Here is a 22,242-nt window from a genome sequence, read left to right as displayed (position 1 = left end):
AAAACCTTATAAAATAGAATGTCTCCATTCAAATCTTATGAAAACCTATTCGTTTATTTAAAAGTGCATCCACATGTGTTTTGCTGTATATCAACTGAAGAAATATAATAATAGTAGTAACAATGACCACTTATTGGGCATTTAGTGTGTCCCAGTATCTATACTATTGCATCATTGATGGGTTTAAAAATATTAAGTGAATTATTCCATTTAATTTTAAATAAATGTTATTGAAGCACAGCATATATACAGAAAAATACATGTCCAAAGTGAAGAGCTCATGATTTTTCACAAAATATACACACTCTTTAACAGTCAGCAATATTAAGAAGCAGAGAATCAGTAGCACCCTTGAAGCAACCAAATGCTGTCTTCCAATCGTTAACTCCTCTGCTATAGTAACTGCCCTTCTCATTTCGATCACCATGGAATATATATGATCTATGATTGTGTGAATCTATTTTTCATTCAACATTGTGCTTAAGAAATTCATTCATGTTTTTTTGGGGCACCTGGGTGGCTCAGTCTTTAAGCGTCTGCCTTCGGCTCAGGGCGTGATCCCAGGGTCCTGGGATCAAGCCCCACACCGGACCCCTCCGCTGGGAGCCTGCTTCTTCCTCTCCCACTCCCCCTGCTTGCGTTCCCTGTCTCGCTGGCTCTCTCTCTCTCTCTCTCTGGCAAATAAATAAATAAATCTTAAAAAAAAGAAATTCATTCATGCTTTTGTGTTTAGACCTAATTTTAAATTCTTATTTCTCCTAGTACTTCACTGAATAAATACTACATAGGTGACTTACCACTCTCCTAAGTGATGAACACTTGAGTGTTTCTACAATTTTGGCTTAAAGTGATATGTTGCTATGAACATTCATACATGTTCAACTTTAGTAGATACCTTAAGAGATTTCTAAATGGTTGTATCAGTTTACACTTCTACCATTGGCAGGACATCAACCTACTATTTACCTTTACATATCAAGGGTTGAGAACTTTTATCCCTTTTTTGAAGTGGAGCCTGTTCAAGTTATTAAGTATTTCCGTTTACATATATATACTACAGATATATATATATATATACACGGATATATACAGATATGTGTGTATATATACACATTCACATACTGTATGGCTTTCTATTCCTTAAATGTTATATTTTAATGCATAGGAATTCTTAGTTAAATGTAGTTAATTTTTTTTTCATATTTTGGTATTATGGCTCTGAATTGTGTCCTGATAAAGATGTCTTTACCTATTCTAAGATCATGGAGATATTCTATTATCTTATCAAAGCTTTATTCTTTTACCTTTTATATTTTAAATGTACAGTAGGAATTTTTTTGTATATGGTGTAAAACTTTTACATACTCCATGATATATTTTTATATGGATAGGGAAAAATATAGACTGATATTTATAAGGAGGTATTAAAAAGGTCATTTTTTCTCTGTCCTACAGTTTTATATTAGTCACAAATCAAATGATTGCATATGCATGCTCTGTTTCTGGATTCTCTTTTATTCTATTGTCTATTTATTCTGTGCCAGGACTACTGTCTTTATTGTTGTTTTATAAATGAGTGTCAATACCTGCTCATGCAAATGGTCTAGTTTTGTTCTTTTTCAGGTGATGATCTTTTCTGTTATTGCCTCTTTATGTTAAAATTTTAGAATCAGCTTGTCAGTATTGATAAATTATCAGTGGTAGGACTTTGAAGGGTTTTTAGTGAATCTACAAAGAAATGGAGGAGGGTGATTAACAACTTTACAATATGGAGTCTTCCAATGTGTGGGCATGATTTATACCACAATTTGTTTACAACCTTTCCCCCTCTTTCAGTAACTTCTGAGGATTTCTGTGTAGCAGTTTTGTATACATTAAGATACAATGTACATATATCTTACTAATTCTAGGTGTTTGAATTTTAATGCTACTACAAAGAGTATCATCAAATATTATATTTTAATTAAATATAGAAATTGTATTTTTCTTTTTTTTTTTTTAATTTTATTTATTTATTTGACAGAGATAGAGACAGCCAGCGAGAGAGGGAACACAAGCAGGGGGAGTGGGAGAGGAAGAAGCAGGCTCATAGCAGAGGAGCCTGATGTGGGGCTCGATCCCATAACGCTGGGATCACGCCCTGAGCCAAAGGCAGATGCTTAACAACTGCGCCACCCAGGTGCCCCTAGAAATTGTATTTTTCTGATTCCATGTAGCATGAAGTACTAAGTGTCAAGTATTATAATATTGACTGTAAATGAACTTTAATGAGTTAAAGATATATATTGCCAGATCAAGAGAAAACTCTAGGCCACCTTTGCATTCTGTGTGATTCTAAATTTTTGGCATTTTAAATATATCATGTAATTGTCCTTTGGGTTGCATTATTTCTGTAGAGAATATAGCTATTGGACTTATTATTGTTTCATTGAAGTACAGTATTGTTTTCCTTCCCTCTGGTGACTCTTTTGAATAGTTTTTTTCTTTCTTTGTTTGTTTGTTTGACTGATTTGACATGGATTGATTTGGTATTTACATTGTTTGTGGTTTATGCTCCCTCTTGGATTTGTTGCTGTAAGTCTTTCATTAATCTTAAAAAAATCTTTTTCTTTATCTCTTCAAATATTGCTGTTCTAAATTAAGTCCTTCTCTTCTTCCTTTTAAAGAGTCCTATTATGGGGGCTCCTGGGTGGCTCAGTCGGTTAAGCATCTGCCTTTGGCTCAGGTCATGATCCCAGGTTCCTTCTCCCTCTTCATCTGCTGCTCCCTCTGCTGTGTTCTCTCTTCCTCTCTCTCTCTCTCAAATAAATAAAATCTTTAAAAAAAAAAAAAAGACTCCTATTATGGGGCACCTGGGTGGCTCAGTTGTTAAGCCATCTGCCTCCTAAGATCTAGCCCCTCGTCCAGCTCTCTGCTCAGCAGGAAGTATGCTTCTCCCTCTCCCACTTCCCCTGCTTGTGTTCCCTCTCTTGCTGTCTCTCTCTCTCTGTCAAATAAATAAATATTTTAAAAAAAGATTCCTATTACAGATATATATATTTTTTCTCCCACTGTATTCTGTTTGTTTTTTTCTGTATTTTCTGCCATTTTTGACCTTTATGCTTTTGTCAGGATATTTTCTACTGAACTATTTTTCATATAATTAATCCTCTCTTCTACTATGTCTGTTGTACTCTTAAACCCATTTATTGAGACTTATTGTGTTTTTTATTCTAGAAATTCCTTCTTTTATATATAATTAATTTGAACACAATTTGATCTACCTGTGATTGTGTTTTTGTTTTGGTGCTTTCTTTTTATTTTGATACAATTTGAAAATTTCAGAAAAGTTGCAAGAACAGTATAAAAAACCATTTATCCCTAAACCATTTGAGGGTAAATTTCTTGCCACCATAGTATTCCATTACCACCAAGTACTTCAGTGTGTTTTTCCTACATACAAGTACATCCCCTACATAATCACAATACATCCATAAAAATAATATATATATATATATATATGTACACAACAATCTAATTTATAGTTGACCAAATAATATCATTTGTAGAAAAAGTTTCCAACCCAGAATCATGTTTCGCATTTAGTGCCCATTCTCCATGGTCTCCTTTAATTTGAAAGAGTGTTTCTAAATTTTCCTGACTTACATGACCTCATCACTTTTGAAAATGATCAGCCAGTTATCTTGAAGAATGTCCCTCAGGTGGAATTTATGTGCGTCAGATTTGAGTTATGGGTTCTCAATAACTACATCATAAAACCAATGCCGTGTTCTTCTCATTGTCACTTCTCTACTAGTACACAATTTTGATTTGTCTTATTTCTGATAATATTAATTTTAATCACTTGACTAAAGGTAATTAAAATGTTTATCCACAGAAAAACTACTCTTTCTTTTCGTAACTAATAAATACCTTGTGGGGAGGTATTCTGAGATCCTGTAAAAATTGCATTCCTCATCAGATTTTTACCTACTAATTTACTTACTTTTTCAGACTTTTACCTACTCATTTGACTGTCAGTGTTTCTAGCTAAACTAATTATTTCTATGATATTTGCCAAATTGTGATTTTTCTAACTTGACCATTCTTATTACATGTATAGTTGCATCCTTCTGTAAAAAAAAAAAAAAAGTCTTTTCTGCATTTACTTTACCACTTATTTACTTACTTTACTTATCCACTTGTTTATACCAATGTAAACTTTTTGAGTCTGATTTTGTTCACTGGATTATAATCTGATACCATCATTACTTATGCCAATGTTCAGGTTTTCTCAGATTTAGTAAGCGGAGTTCATTTCAAGCTGATTTGTGTGTCTCTTTCTTTGAGGTCTCACCTACTTTCTAGCATAAGATCTTGTGCTTTCCTGCCTTTGTCCTACTATAAATCATTTCTCTATAAACTTCTAAGATCCTTGAAGGAAATCAGCAATGCAGCATGCTGAGTGCTCACTGACATTGAGATGTCTCTGCGCCTAGGTCCCCTCAGTGGACAGAGATAGAGAATATAAATACAGATATATATATATATATATATATATACACACATTCCCATACGTTTCTACACATATAAATGTGTGCCTAAATACATGTGCATTATATATATCACACATATATGAATATAAAATGCATAATATAGATATAACAGATATTTTTATTTTACCTTTATACATATATACATGTGTGTATGTGTATATATATATATATACATACACACATGCATATTACTCAGAAACACATACTTCCACACTCACACATTTATATGAACTGAGTTCACACCAGTTGTAATTTAATACTTCTAATTATAATTTAACACCACAGGAGTCTTTTGGCTTTTCCCCTTCCTATTTTTATAATTCGTTTCTCTGACAGTGAGAAGCCTGGCTGACATCACTCTCAGTTTATTTATTTAATTGATCAGCCCCCATTGTATTTAGCAAGCATCTGTCTCTACCACCTCCTCCCAGTGAAGAGCCTTTCTCACACTCCTCAGGCCCTGATGCTCTCATCTGCATAGTACCTTGCTCACCTTGCTTTTGCTCTGGTGCCTCATACTGGACTACAAGTTGACACTCCCACTCCAGTAGGCACCTTTCCTGCTCAGTCCATTGGGCTTTGACATCACTGCTGCAATTGCCTTTAGTCCTGTACAGACACCCACTTGTTCACTAGGTCTTTGACAGGTTCCTCTGGGCCCTCCACCCTAGCACAGGCTCCAGTAATCTGTTCTGAGCCACAGACCCAGACCTTGGAAGGTTCAGTCCAACTCTTGCTCTCCCTTGTTTCTAGGGTGCAGCATTTAAGGAGTATTTAACCTACTATATCCCTCCTCCTTGGCAGGTCTGAGGTCCACTTTTTCTCCCTGGAGGAGTACAAGACTATTAAAATTTCTGTTTAGACTTCAGCCCCTTTCTGCAGGATCTCTTAAGCCCTCACACTGCATCTTACGTATGACAAATGCCTCCATGGGCAAACTTAGAGTGTCTGCCTTGCTTCTCTGCCTCACTTCCTTTAAGTCCTCCCTTCTCTGAAAGCCCCAAATTCCAATTTCTACCATCCCAATCTTGTGAAATTTTCAAAAGTTCTGCTAGCTTTTGCCTGGATTCTGAATCTTATGCCACTGTGTAATTAATTCACTGACTATCCCAGAGAGAAAATCAGCATGCAGAATTCAGGGCTCCCCTTAATAAATTTCTTTTTCTCAGAGATCTTGGCCCTTCAACCCCTAACCCATTTGGCTGCTTTCTAACACATTGAAAAGTATACATTTTTTATTCAGCTTTTCTAGTTGTTCTGGGTGAGGGTGTTGGTCTGCTACAAGTTATTCCATCATAGTCCTGTTTCGATTAATTTTTACAAAACCCAATGGGATAAGTTTTATAGCAGACATTTTAAAAGATAAGAGAACTCAGATATAGGAAAGTACTATAACCATGGGCACAACGTCAATGACTAGCAGATCTAGATCTCAACTTCAGTTCTGTCTGATTTTAGAAGTATTGTTGTTAATACTGTACCTTTTATCACCATAGATTAGTGTCTGCACGTATCTATTTTTATACTAGATTTTCAAGTAGTCTATGATAAATAGTCCACACCCAAAGAGGAAGAGTTAACAAAAAGTAAAAGAAAGGGGGGGGGGCGCCATTCATTTTGAACTGACTCAGAAACACAGGTGATGCACTTCCTTGTCCCTCAGGCCTCATCTCCATCAATTTCTTCACTTGGCTCTATTGACAGTGGGGACGATAATGCTTTGTTGAGAAACAGTTGGCCTGCATGCTGGAGGATGTTTAACTGCATCTCAGCCCTCTACCCACTGGATGCCGGCAACATCCCCCATGGTGACAACCAAAAATGTCTCCAGACAGTGCCAAATGGCCCCTGGGAGATAAAGTGACCCTAGGTTGAAAACTACTGACCTAAAGTAAAAGATAATTTTGAATAGGGCAGGTCATTTACATCCAACGCCTAATATGTTCCCTCTTGTTGGTTGAAATTGAAAAGTACAACTTAATTTGTTTTTCAAATTCCCACTAAATCTGGAGGGCCATAAAACTTAAATTCGATCAGATGCATGCAGTGGTGTCTGCACACTCAGAAATAAGGCAAAATAGATGAGCAAGGGTGGCAAGTGCATTATTGGTTGTGTCCTTCCCTGAATAGAAATCTATAAAGCAATACAGAAGCTTCCCAGTTCAGCATAGCTTAGCCTTGTCTTCCATAATTCCCCACAGTGTACTGAGAGGAAAAGAGTTTAATTCCTATTAAACTTTTATCCAGATTTAGTAAAAAGCAATATAAATCTTTCTCTGGCCCTCTGCTATTCCCCTACCTGCCACATCATCACTCTTGCTTGCCAGTGTAAAGAATTTGGCTTTGTTTTCAAGAGGCTAGGAAGCTGTCACTTAGGCTGCAATTATGAAAAATGTGCTCTCAGTTCATTTCAACAAAGCAGGAATAGGATCCTGACAGAGGCAAGAACTTTTCAACTTAGAATCAGCTCAACTGCCAAATAATTACGTGTAGTTCCTTCAGGATATCAACTTTTGTTTACTCACCTTTTTCTTTCTAATCCCAATACAGTGCCTAATATGCAGTGAAACAAAAATACTAGTGTCCCCCCCACCTCCGTCTGTGGTTTTGCTTTCCATGGTCAACCAGGGTCTGGAAGCAGATGATAACTCTTTCTGACAAATTGACAGAAGGTTCACAGCAGCCTAATGCTGCATCACATGTCTGAGTCATTCACCTCGCCTCCTCCCATCATGTAGGTATTTTATTGTCTCACATCATCACAAGAGGAAGGGAGAGCGCAGTATAGGAAGATATTTCTAAAGAAAGAGAGAGACCGAATTCACATAACTTTATTATTACAGTATATTGTTCTAGTTGTTCTATTTTATTATTATTGTGAATCTCTTACTGCGCCTAATGTATAAATTAAACTTTATCATAGGTATGTATGTATAGGAAACAATATAGCATATGTAGGGTTCAGTACTATCCAGGGTTCGAGATATCCACTGGAGATCTTGGAACATATCTTCTACAGATAGCGAGGGACTGCTGTACCAGATAATATCTATCAAGTACTTTCATAACTAAAATGAATAAATACATGTTAAAAGAATATATTACCCATATTGATTTTGAGAAAAAAAAATATTAATTTACACACACACACACACACACACACGCACTTAGGACACTTTAATGTGACTGCAAGATTCTCCTTTTAAGGGGCACCTGGGTGGCTCGGTTGTTAAGCATCTGCCTTTGGCTCAGGGCATGATCCCAGGGTCCTGGGATCGAGCCCCTCATCAGGATCCCTGCTCTGCTAGGAGCCTGCTTCTTCCTCTCCCACTCCCCCTGCTTGTGTTCCCTCTCTCGTTGGCTATCTCTCTCTCTGTCACATAAATAAATAAAATCTTAAAAAAAACAAAAAACAAAAAAAAAACTACCAAAAAGATTCTCCCTTTAAGGAAGAACTTTTACCCTAAGTGTAGTTAATTGCATTATTGGAGACGGTCCGTGAACTGAATTCTGAGTTTCTACTGTATAATAATAACACTATGTTAGTTACTATTAAAACCCCCAATAGATACTCATTTGTAAGTTTAAAAATATATCCAGAACATAAGGGCAGAAAATGGCCCACATAAAAATAAACATGTTGAAATGTGATAGATAAGAGAAGTAATGCAGAAAATACAGTTATTTCACTTTAGCTGAAAGACAAAAGAAAAAAACTCACGTAAAGGCATAGTCACTCTATGATAAATATACAAAGTCAAAATTACCTATCTCAAAGAAAAGAATAAACGTAAGTATTACTTATGCTATGCACTAGCATTAGGCATCACTAATGAGGACTTGCTTTTGAATCAATGGGGAAAATAGTTCATGCACAAATGTGTATATCTTGGCTATACAATTACATGTTTTCTGTTTTTAAACATTTGTAAGCTGCCTTTTCTGCCAATACAATCATTGAGCAAAAATGCTAAAATCTACAAAGAGAAGTAAAATCCCATGCAAAAAGTTACTCTATACAAAATACTATTCATAAGCATCAAGAACTCATGGGTTGTCTTGGTCGATTCAGGCTGTAAAAGAATACCACAGACTGGGTGTCTTTACACAACAGAAAGTTATTTCTCACAGCTCTGAAAGCTAGACGTCCAAGATCAGGGTGCCAGCGTGGTTGGGCTCTGGTGAGATTCCTCTTTCATGTTACAGGTGCCCATTCTCTCCTTGTATCCTCAAATGGCAGAGAGCAGAGAGAAGCAAGTTCTCTCTTAGGATTCTTACAGGGGCACCAATCCCATTCATGAAAGTTCCATCCTCATGACCTCAGCTAATCCTAATTACCTTTCAAAGGCCTGACTTCCTCATACTATAGCCCTTGGGGGAAGGGTTTCAACATATGAATTGTGAGGGGACCACAAACATTCAGTCCCTAACATGGATATTTGGGTTTGGGTTCAACCACATTCTACTGCTTGCGTTTCATTATATTTGCCATTTCATGACTTTGCCTGTACTGTTTCCCTTGCTGGACACATGTTAAACCTTCTTAAAAGTGTTCGTTGTGGGGGGAGGGTTGTTTTGTTTATTAAATCCATGATTAAATGTACATTCTCTTGGTAATTTTCCTGATGTCATTACCCTGAATTAGATTTCTTTTCTAGGAACTCCAGCTGAATCCTCTTTGGAAGTTAACATGGCATTCATCATACTGACTTTCAATTGGTAGTGTAATACATTTAATTTAATTAGTAGCATAACTAATAATTTAATTAATAGATACATTTCACCTTATATTTCACATACCTTGAAAGGCAGAAAATAAGTCAAATACATAAAAATATTCAATGCTCTGTGAACAAACAAGGTGTAAGCCATGCCATGTTATCTAATTCTCAACCTGGTACCATCCTAACAAAATTCCACAGCAGAAATTTTTCTCTCAGATTTTAAACTTAGGATTTTTGCCTGACATACATCATTCATGGATCATTACTCTGCCGGTATCAGAACTGACTCATTAAATTCTCAGCTAAGGGGTGTTTGTACTTACGTATCTACAAAAGTAATTTGGCTAGTTGTGCAGTAAAAATTTACCTGCAGGGGCCGAAAATTACCAATGTTTATAGGCTTGGGCAATTGATGTCACTTCCGGCATTTACAGTGATCACATTTTGCAGGGTAAGCTGAATTCTTTTTTTTTTTTTTTTTTTTTTTTTTTAGAATTTTATTTATTTATTTGACAGAGAGAGACAGCGAGAGAGGGAACACAAGCAAGGGGAGTGTGAGAGGGAGAAGCAGCCTTCCCACTGAGCAGGGAGCCCAATGTGGGGCTTGATCCCAGGACCCTGGGATCATGACCTGAGCTGAAGGCAGATGCTTAGGGGCTGAGCCACTCAGGTTCCCCAAGGTAAGTTGAATTCTTAACCACTTCCTAACTTGAAGGTACCTTTTGGGCTATACTGAATCTAACAGTCTTTCCCAGAGAAGCTGGGTAACGTTAGTGTGTTGAAATTCTAGTATTAACTAAAATTTTCTCTTGGTATTTAATAAATTAATACCTCTATAACCTAATTCACAGCCAATGGAGGCTTTAAGGGCCCTTCTGTCATGGAAGGGGCAGGTCCCGGCATGCTGTAGAGATAACCCCTTGCAAAATAAATGGCACCCAGCAACTATTTTCAACCAAACTACTGCCTCCTAGGGTGAGATGTTTACATTCTTTTTTTTTTTTTTTACCCAAATTATAAGATTTCTCTCCTTGTCTTTAATCAATTTTGAGGAAAGTTCAAAAGATATTCAAGCTATGCTGCTTTTTTCTCAGGTGTATTTCAAAATCAACGATGTTCTCTATCTCTTCAGAGATGGCAAAGAGAGGGTAGAATACATTTCTGCAGTTGGCCTATCTGAGAATCAAGCTCTCCCTCCTGGCTCTAATATTCATTCTTCTGTAGGTGCTCACATAAATGATAATCATTTTTATTATAAGCCTTGAGCAGCAAAATTTATATTTATTAGACATTTTTAATTCCATGTCTCACACAGCATCCAGAACAGTGACATGGAATGAACAGCACAAGGCACCCACCAAACACAGAAAGAGCACATAGCATAGTGCACTCCATATGAAGTGCTGTTCTCTAGGAAACCCTTCAGGGCCTTCTCTTTTTATTAGAGGTATGGTTTTAACTCACTTTGTTCCCTCAACTCAGTGAGAGGTTTACGATCTCTCTCTCTCTCTCTTTTTTTTAACATCTCCTTCATAACTAAATAACTATGTGGTAAGATTTATTCAAACTAAGCTAAAATTATTCTCATTTGGCAAGAGACCAAGTCTTAATAAAATAACATGTTTAAACACTTTTAGTACCTGGATGCACTAAATACAGAAAAAAATTGGCAGTTTCCCCACAGAGGAACTCTGAATCTGTTATTTATTATTGCTTTAAATAAATGCCATATGCACACTTAGGCAAATAATATTCCACATCGATGCCAAGATAGAGTGTAGTCCAACTGGGGATTTGTGAGCTTTCATGTCATTGGCTGCCTTATTTTCAGATCATAACCTTGACTGAGCCTCATGTCTTAGGGGGTACAAATCTACTAACCATTCATCTTAGGAAATGTGTGTTGCTTCATGTGGCTTGAATTGACATGAAACAAATTTTAAAGGATATGTGGTGAGCTCTGACACCCAGTTCTAGATTTTCCTCACAAGGAAAACAGTGATAACTCTTTCTTTTAATGGCCAAAGTATAAATAATCTAGAATAATCTTTTTCCCACCAAGATACATAGCAGGAAAAAACAATTAACATAATATGGAGTTGTTGGTAACCTTAAGTTAGCTTGTACTAAGGAAATTTGTATCAGAAATCATAGGGTTGACTTAAATTTAGAGAAAAGGGAAGTATGTGAAACTTAAAGTCTTTTTAGTTGGAAACAGCTTTCCTTATATGTAATCAAGAGTCACAACTTCATTGGTACATAATAAGTTTACAAAGTCATCCTTTCCTGCTGTAGATATTCCAGTGTGTGTGTGTACATATGTATGCATGGATTGATGGATGCATACAATATTTTTGTAGATTATGACTACAGTTATTCTTAACAAGTACTTTGGATAGCTTCCCTAAAATTCTTAAGTAAACAAAACAAAACTTTAGTTCTGTGCAACCATATGTACATGTATATAAGTGCATGCACAGACACACACACTCCTGCTTTTGTTGGATAGTGTTTATATATGTATTAAAGAATGGAGTTTCTGCTGCCCTAAGTAGGGAAGCCTAGTTAAGCACCACTTCTTGCAAAAAGTATGTCTGAGTATGACACATAAATAGCACAGCTATTAAATATACCAGCTTTGGAATTAGACTCAAAGGTTCCAATCCAGCTTGCAACATACCAGCTGTATGACTGTTGAAAGTGACATTTCTTCTCTAATTCTTTTTTTTTTTTAAAGATTTTATTTATTTATTCGACAGAGATAGAGACAGCCATCGAGAGAGGGAACACAAGCAGGGGGTGGGAGAGGAAGAAGCCAGGCTCCCAGCGGAGGAGCCTGATGTGGGGCTCGATCCCAGAATGCCAGGATCACGCCCTGAGCTGAAGGCAGACGCCCAACCGCTGTGCCACCCAGGCGCCCCTCTTCTCTAATTCTTAGTGTTCTCATGTTATAAAAGTGTTAATAATGTACTACCTCATAGAGTTGTCATGATGATTAAAAGAAATAATGTCGCACAAAGTACTTATTGCTGTTCAAATTAATTAGTATCTGGACTAGAATACTCAACAAATGTTTAATATAATAATAACTAAAGCTATTACTTTAATAATGATTAAAGGAATGCAAGATGTACTCTCTCATCCCATGAAAAATATTTCACTATTAGCTTGCGATTTCACCTTTACATAGGTATTTTTATGTTATTAATTTGTTCATTTATTCTTAGAAGACTCATTGAACCCTTCTACTCTCCTTTTGTGCTGGCACATGGGGTAGGATGGTGGTCAAAACAGACATAGTCTTGGGGCGCCTGGGTGGCACAGTGGTTAAGCGTCTGCCTTCGGCTCAGGGTGTGATCCCGGCGTTATGGGATCGAGCCCCACATCAGGCTCCTCCAAATGAGCCTGCTTCTTCCTCTCCCACTCCCCCTGCTTGTGTTCCCTCTCTCGCTAGCTGTCTCTATCTCTGTCAAATAAATAAATAAAATATTTAAAACAACAACAACAACAAAAAACCAGACATAGTCTTTTCCTTATAGAGCTTGCAAAGTGGTAGGGAGAAAGAGATAATAATTATGGATATACATGACTAGAATTATGATAATGGCCAAAAAATCAAAGTGAAGTTGTTAAGAAAGTATTTACGAGGAAGATCTATTCTGATTTGAGATACGGTCACAAATACAAAGCATTATATACAATATCGGGGGCATATTTATACTAAAACACCTAAGTATTTGTTCACCTGAAATATTTGTTTATCAGCAATTCAAATTTAGAGAGACTTGTCCAAGAAGAATTAGTTCCTGAGTTGAGAACTGTAGAATAAGAAAGCATCTTGTCAAGGCAAAAGGGGTGCAGGATGCTGGAGCTTTTCTGGGGTAGAATAGGCAGGACTTGCCAACACCCGGAGGTGAAGGGAGCATTAGTGCATTTTAGGAATTGATGGTCCAGTAAAGCTGGGACTCAGAAAAGACGGGTGGTGTTCCACAGGGCTAAAGACATAGGCACGTCTAGATAAGCAAGAATCATTTTTAAAATTTATTTATCTTTATTTATTTATTTGTGAGAGAGAGAAGGGGCAGAGGGAAGGGCAGAGGGAGAGGGAGAACAGACTCCCTGCTGAGCAGGGAACCTGACATGGGGCTCGATCCCTGGACTCCAGGATCATGACCTGAGCTGAAGGCAGATGCTCGACCAACTGAGCCACCCAGGCGCCCCAATAAACAAAAATCTTCACCCTACTTGATTGGAAATCACCAGAAATTTTTAGGCATTAGAGTAGCATCAGGCATGCTAGTCACAGGAACCTTTCCAATATCACCTCTATCGCTTCTGACACACAGCCCTTCTTGGCAGGGTTGCTCTAGGGTGCACTAATGGATCAGGCGAAGCCTTCACAAAGAGATCAAGGAAAGGGCTACCAAATATGCGAATGCAAATAACCACGTAGCAGGACAAGCCTATTGAAGTGCTATGATGGAAAGTGGAAAAGTGCTGAGTTCCAGGGCTGACATGACTGACTCAGGTATTATGAACAACTCTGAGATTGCTGTGGACATATATTTATGGTTATATTCAGTTAGCATTTTCACCAGGATAATTGTCAAAAGACATGTATGTTTCAAAGACTTTTGATACCCATCATCAAATTCTAAGGTAGTTATTTTTTATGTTAAAATGGTGTGAGAGATGTAGCGATGTTTTGCCCTTATTTAGTTTATGAAGGGCATTTTGTTATACTGTTTAGTGTCCAGTGACAGCTAACATGAAGTATTAGAGAAGGGACAGATTCTCAAATCACACTGTCCTGGGTTTGAATATTGGTCCTGCCGGTTCTTACCCCTATGATCACAGGAACTAGTTAGCTAAATTATATAGGGATCTTAGTTCATTTTTCCTGGAAGTATTTTTATGTTCTTAATATTAACTTCCATGAAAAAAAATTTTAATTTCATTTACTTTTCCGTATATGGCTATGTTACATAAAGACATCTATAGGGAACCAACAAAGAAATGTAAGTAAGCCATTTCTCATTAACCAACTTAGGGAAACGAGAACAAATCTGTAGTTAGAAACACACAAAGCAGAGATAATATACTGGCTTAAATGAGACTTTAAACTTAAAACATTATACAAACAATAGCTATTATTAAGTTGCAGGGGTTATGAAGCAGTAGGCTGCTTAAGTTAAAAAATTGAAAAAAAGAAAAAGAAAAACCCAAATCCTGAATGTCCTATTTGTGGAGAAAAACAGCTAATATTTTGAAAGATTATTGTGTAGGCAAAACTTGGTGAGAGGGTGTTGGTTCTAATACCTTTCAGTTTAATATATTGTATATATCCTTAACATAGGGCAAAGATGAGCTAAGTACTGTTTTCCTTATTTTTAAAATTAGCTATGTAGGAGAACCCACAGTAAATATGATAAGTTAAAAAGCAAACAACAGGTAAGAGAATTTTGGAAATATTCAGGAGTGAGTAACTATGGATCCAGTTTATGTTAATATAGTTTGGCCTAAATACTACTGCAAGTGAATTACTGTTTATGGGGTCAGCAGTGTACATGCAACAAGCCAGTGAGGTCTGTATTATTATCCCCATTTTGCAGATGAGAAAATGGAGGCTCAGCTAATATGAGTATCTTACTGACTGCAACACAACCTCATCTTACTAGACTATAAACAGTTGTTCTTGAACTGACTCACTCTCTTTTCATATAAGGAAACCAGTTGGCCCTTATTAACACACCCTAGTGAGAGAAGAATAGAGAAGGGAGGGAAAGCAACATTTTCCAGAAAGTCCAACCTCCTAGAAATTCAACAGCGTCCAAGGTGTCAAAACCCAGCTACTCCCTGCAGTAGTGATAGGTAGGGTTTGCTACTGGTTAACAAGAAGGTTGAGAGCCCATCTCAGTACCTTGGAGGTATGAACACTGAGGGAAATGTTTCAGCAACCCGCAGGGGATGTGTTATATTTGTCTTCTTGCCTGAGGATCTCACCAATTATGTGAAAATGCCAACTGGTTTCTTTACCTGATTTTGAGTAATACCTCTTAAGAAAATAAAAATGTCCGGAGATAGTATGCAAAAATCATACAAGATGAAAATATCAAAAAGACTTTTTTTCCCCCCTGAGGAGGCAAAGACAAATTAAAATATTTCAAGAGTGGGCAATTAAAAAAATGATAGAGAATGAAAAGAAAAGGAGAAATATTCATATAGAAGCAATACAGAAGCTTTAATATGAGAATGTTTTCTCAGTTAATAAGTTGTTAATTTAGAAATTCAGGATTAAAGCAACATATTGTATGAGGCTATAAACCATAAATTTATACACAAATACATACAAACTCTGTATTATGACTCTAGAAGCCCAATACATATATGGATATGCACGTCTAGAAGGACAATCATTCCTGGTATCTACGGTTGTCTGGGTGTGACAGAATCTTGTGTCATTTTTTCCTTCTATTTGCAAAATTGTGCCCTCTCTATTGTCTACAGTGAACATGGAATACTTACTCATAACATAAGTGTATGCCTCTTCCCACGAAGGTTCCACAACTTTCCACAACACACAGAAAATTCTCAAGAATTATGAGTTTTAAGGGAACGTGTTTTGTGTATGAAGATGCCTCTAATGACACATAGAAACACCCTTTGGAGAGAGAGAGGGATATACAGCATTTGTCATATTGATACCTAGCATAACCAGGGAGTATGCTTTTCTGGAATGTTCTGTTCCATGTTTTTTTCTGGTATTATTTGCCAAAAAATTATAATCTTCTTTTTTTCTTTATCACATACTTCACTTAGGACAAGTAGGTATCAGATATTTTTCTTTTGCTTTCCCCACCTTGGACTCTCCAGCACCTGAACCCCATTCATATTTGAAAAAGCCTCCTATTAAAAGCCTTTGTAGGTGGAAGAGACTGCATTTATCTCAGCCTCCTGATACGAAGATATAGATAAGCACATGACCCAGGTTGCGCCAATCAAAGGGGGTCCATCCTGATAAGGTAAATAGAAGCAACAACAGAGTAAGCTTCCAGGGGCACCAATGACAAAACAAAATCAAGTGTGCAGAGGAAGTGCTTGCTGCAAACACTGGGGTCTATCCACTGCTCAGCAGGGCTGGTGGCCCCACCTTCACTCTACTGTGTTTGGTGGATGATTTTGGCCGTGGTTCTGGTCGACACCTGGCTTCCACTGCTGTGTCCGTTTATAAAGCTTGGTTCTAAAGCTGTCCCCTCAGTTTGGTAATGTGCCCAATATCATTTTAATGAATTCATTCTATTCTTATATCAGCCAAAGCTGGTTTCTATTGTTTGTACTTAAACGTCTTGACTGATACAAAATGTGAAGAAGTCCTTCTAGGGCCAACACAAGTAATAGAACCTTCTGGGAATGTACCCTTTATCATTTTGAAGTGTGGGATATAAATGCAAAGATCTTGGAGCACAGGTGGCGTTTTATGCCTTTTCCCAGTTAAAAACATTGTGCCTTTGGCAAAGAAAGGAGCCAGAGCACACAGTAGGTGTTAAAAACTAAATTTTTATTTACTCGACCACAGTTGATGATATTTCAACAGCAGTTCTTGGCAAAGGGATGGTACACTCCTCAGCAGATGTAGTAGGAATGTTTGCTTATTGCTGTTCAAAAAATGTGAGGGATTTAAAGTTGTTATTGCAGAAGAAAATTCCCTAATGAAATGACATGTTGTTTATTATTAAGGACAGTAGGTGTTCATTCATAAAATATGCATTTGGTGCTTTCTCTGTGTCAGGCACTATGTTGCTGGAAAGAGAAAAACATCAATCTCTTCTCTCTAGAAATATCTCCTTTACACTCTTAGTTACTTTTTATCCACATCATAATATTTTGTTCCTTTGTTTGTATCCCATTCATTTGTGAATTCTTTGGGGATATGGGACTTATTTTCTATTTATTTATGTTCCTAGAACATAATACACTCTCTCATACATAACTGGCTTTCAAAAAATATATACTGAGTGAATAAATGAATGAATGAATAAAAAATGACATAAGTAAGTAGCCTGAACAATCACCCTCAGTGAGTTCTATTTGCATCCCAGTCAACTTGCTTATCAGTGACATGAGGGAACACAGAAGGCAAGCATATCAAACACACAGAGGCTGTCTGTGTAGTGTCAGGAATACCTAAGTCATACAATGACAATCAGAGATCTCAATATTTATTATCTTCTGTAACTGAAGAAAAGATTTGCAAGAGCGTATTTTAAAATATTTTAATTTGGCCCTTTAAAAATAGTCAGCTGTCTAGGAAGAAGCTGGGATAGATCTGGCTCGAAAGCAGGTGATAGAGGGGTACCTGGCTGGTTCAGTCAGTAGAGCATGGGAGTCCTGATGTCAGGGTTGTGAATTGGAGCCTCATGTTCCGCACGGAGATGACTTAACCAAAAAGTAGTTAATAGAATGTGATAAACAAATGAAAAGTGAAGATTACACTGACAGAACCCCCTGTGAGGCAGTAGTGTAACAGGACCCCTCATGTCAATTCTGTCTGTAGGGAAGGGAGACAGTCATCCCACCACACTGCTCTGGTCAGACTGCATTGAAAACCATGTTCTCGGGCACCTGGGTGACTCAGTCAGCTAAGCATCTGCCTTCAGCTCAGGGCATGATTTCTGGGTCCTGGGATTGAGCCCCACATCAGGCTTCCTGCTCAGCAGAGATCCTGTTTCTCTTTCTCTCTCTGCCATTCCCCACCTCTTGTTCTCTCTCTCTCTCTCAAATAAATAAATAAAAATCTTTAAAAAAAAAGGGGGGGGAGAGGAGGAAAAGATGGCGGAGGAGTAGGGGACCCTTTTTTCAGCCTGTCCCCTGAGTCGAGCTGGATATCTACCAGACCATCCTGAACACCCACGGAATCAGCCTGAGATGCAGGAAGATACATCTGGATCTCTACAAATGAACATCTCCAGCGCTGTGTATTGAGGTACGAAGCGGGGACCCGTGAATCTACGCACAGATATCGGAAGATAAACAGAAGGGGGAGGGAGCCGCCCCACTTGGGCACCAGGAAGCAGTAGCCTCCTGCACGGGGGAGCGGGCGGACTCGTGGACCAGTAGCCGCTGGGAAACCAGACTGTAACCAGGAGCTCCGGAGTATGCACTCGAACTTGTCTGAAACCAGGAGCTCAGGAGCGCGCGCATGACCAGACTGGAAACCAGTACTCTGGAGAGCGCGAACCACACTGAAAGAGGGAGCTCGGGAGCACGCACGGGAATGGGGGCGGCTGGCAGTGTTAGAAACACAAAGGACAGAGACGTGCCAGCCCTGAAAGCGAGGGCTGGGAGAGTAGATGTGGGGTGCACATGCCGGGACACTGTGGGGTTTTTAGCAGCACCTATGGAAACAGAGTTAAGGTGGCCAGGAGAGCTCATGGAGAGCAGACTACGGTCTCTCTGTTCTGAGACAGAGGCTAGGATACGGCCACTACTCTGACTCTCAGAAGAGTCAAAGAAAGCCGCCAGGGAAAGCCACCAGAGAACAAAAGCCCGGAAATACCGGTTCACATTGTGCCCATCCCCACCCCCTCTCTCAGGGGATGGGGCAACTCTACCCAAACAGGGTTGCCTGAATATCAGCATGGCAGGCCCCTCCCTCCAGAAGGCAGGCTGAAAAATCAAGAAGCCCACATTCCTAAGGTCCCTATAAAGCAAGTGCACATTGCTTGGGTCCTGGTCAATAACTTGGGCTCTGTGCATACCCACAACCACACCTCATCAGAATGACAAGGAGGAGGAACCCCCAACAAAGGAAAGAAGCAGAGACTGTGGCCTCTGCCACAGAACTAATGGATATGGATATAACCAAATTGTCAGAAATGGAGTTCAGCGTAACAATGGTCAAGGTGATGTGTAGCCTTGAAAAAAATATTAACGAAAATATTAACGAGAATATAGAATCTCTAAGGGTGGAAATGAGTGAATCTGGCAGAAATTAAGAATGGTATGTATCAAATGCAGTCTAAACTGGATGCTCTGACAGCCAAGGTAAACAAGGCAGAAGAACGAATTAGTGAGTTGGAAGATGAGATGATAGAAAAGAAGGAAAAAGAAGGAACATGGCTTTAAAAACTCCAATTTCAAGCAATTAGAATATGCGAGATTACTGACTCAGTGAATGTTCCAATGTCAGAATCATCAGCATCCCCAAGGGGGTGGAGAAAGAGAGAGGTCTAGAAGAACAAATTCTGGCAAAGGAAACAAGCATTCTTGTCCAATAGGCAGAGGGGACCCCTCCCAAGATCAGTGAGATCAGACCAACACCACGTCACATAATAGTACAATTTGCAAATCTTAGATACAAGGATAAAATCTTGAAAGCAGCCAGGGGAAGAGAATCCTCATGTACAGAGGGAAGAACATCAGAATAATGTCAGACCTCTCTACAGAGACCTAGCAAGCCAGAAAAAGCTGGCAAGACATATTCAGAACACTAAGTGAGAAGACCATACAGCCAAGGATCCTTTATCCAGCAAGGCTGTCATTGAGAATGGGTGGAGAGAAAAGGACCTTCCAAGACTGGCAGAAACTGAAAGAATATGTGACCGCCAAGCCAGCCCTACAATATTAAGGGGGGTTCTATAAATGTAAAAAGACCCCAAGAATGATACAGAACAGAAATTTACAGTCTATAGAAACAAAGACTTCATAACATTATTAAAATCATATCTCTCAATAATCACTCTTAAGGTGAATGGCCTAAATGCTCCCATAAAACACCACAGGGTTGCAGATTGGATAAAAAGACACGACCCACCCATACACTGTCTACAAGAGACTCATTTTGAACCTAAAGGTACATTCAGACTGAAAGTAAAGGGATGGAGAACCATTTTTCATGCCAATGGACCTCAAAAGAAAGCTGAGGTAGCAATTCTCATATCAGACAGATTCGATTTTAAGCTAAAGACTGTAGTTAGAGATACAGAAGGACATGATATTATTCTTAAAGGGTGTATCCAACAAGAGGATCTAACAACTATAAATATCTATGCCCCCAACAGGGGAGCAGCTACATACACAAGCCATCTCTTAACCAGAATAAAGAGACATATAGATAATAATGTGTTAATAGTAGGGGACCTCAAGACTCTGCTCTCAGCAATAGGTGGATCATCTAAGCCGAAAATCAACAAACAAGAGCTTTGAATGACATACTGGACCAGATGGACCTCATAGATATATACAGAATACTACACGCTAGAACAACAGAATACTCGTTCTTTTTGAATGTACATGGAACTTTCTCCAGAATAGACCATACACTGGGTCACAAAATAGGTCTCAACTGATACCAAAAGACTGAGATTATTCCCTACATATTCTTAGAGCACAGTGCTTTGAAACTGGAACTCAATCACAAGGAAAATTTCGAAGAAACTCAAACACTTGGAAACTAAGAACCATCCTGCTTAAGAATGATTGGGTAAACCAGGGAATTAAAGAGAACTTAAGCAATTTATGGAAACCAATGAGAATGAAAACACATTGGTCCAAAACCTATGGGACACTGCAAAGGTGGTACTAAGGGGAAAATACATAGCCATCCAAGCCTCACCAAAAGGAATAGAACAATCTAAAATGCAGTCTTTATATTCTCACCTTAAGAAGCTGGAGCTAGAACAGAAGAACAGACTTAACCCATGCACAAGAAGGCAGTTGATCAAGATTAGAGCAGAGATCAATGATTTAGAAACCAGGAGCACAGTAGAGCAGATCAACAGAACTAGAAGCTGGTTCTTTGAAAGAATAAATAAGATCGAGAAGCCACTGGCCAGACTTATTCAAAAGAATAGAGAAAGGGCCCACATTAATAAAATTATGTCTGAAAGGGGAGAGATCACGACCAACACCAAGGAAATAGAAACAATCATTAGAAACTATTATCAACAACTATATGCCAATAAATTAAACAACCTGGAAGAAATGGATGCCTTTCTGGAAACCTATAAACTACCAAGACTGAAACAGGAAGAAATTGATTATTTAAACAGACTGATTAATTTGAAGAGATTGAAGCAGTGATCTAAAACCTTCCCAAAAACAAGAGCCCAGGGCTTGACAGATTCCCCGGGGAATTCTGCCAAACATTCAAAGAAGAAATAATACCTATTCTCCTGAAGCTGTTTAAAATAAATAGAAACAGAAGGAAAACTTCCAAACTCATTCTATGAGGCCAGTATTATCTTGATCCCCAAACTAGACAAAGACCCCATCAAAAAGGAGAATTACCGATATCCCTGATGAATATGGATGCCAAAATTCTCAATAAGATCCTAGCTAATAGGATCCAACAGTATATTAAAAGGATTATCCATCACGACCAAGTGGGATTCATCTCTGGGATACCAGGGTGGTTCAACATTTGCAAATCGATCAGTGTGAGAGATCACATTAATAAGAGAAGAGACAAGAACCACATGACCCTTTCAATTGATGCAGAAAAAGCATTTGACAAAATACAGCATCCTTTCCTGATTAAAATCCTTCAGAGTGTAGGGGTAGAGGGTACATTCCTCAATTTCATAAAAACCATCTATGAAAAGCCTACACTGAATATCATTCTCAATGGGGACAAGCTGAGAGCCTTTCCCTTAATATCAGGGACGTGACAAGGATGCCCACTCTCACCATTATTGTTCAACATAGTACTAGGAGTCCTAGCAACAGCAATCAGACAACAAAAAAGAATAAAACGTATTCAAATAGGCAAAGAAGTCAAACTCTCTCTCTTAGCAGATGACATGATACTTTATATGGAAAACCCAAAAGGCTCCATCCCCAAATTACTAAAACTCATAGAACAATTCAGTAATGTGGCAGGATACAAAATCAATGCTCAGAAATCAGTTGCATTTCTATACACGAGCAGTGAGACTGAAGAAAGAGAAATTGGGGAATCAATTCCATTTACAATAGCAACAAAA

This window comes from Ailuropoda melanoleuca, chromosome 13, assembly GCF_002007445.2.
Source record: "Ailuropoda melanoleuca isolate Jingjing chromosome 13, ASM200744v2, whole genome shotgun sequence".
NCBI classification, from domain to species: Eukaryota; Metazoa; Chordata; class Mammalia; order Carnivora; family Ursidae; genus Ailuropoda; species Ailuropoda melanoleuca.
Note: the sequence above shows the minus strand (reverse complement) of the source record.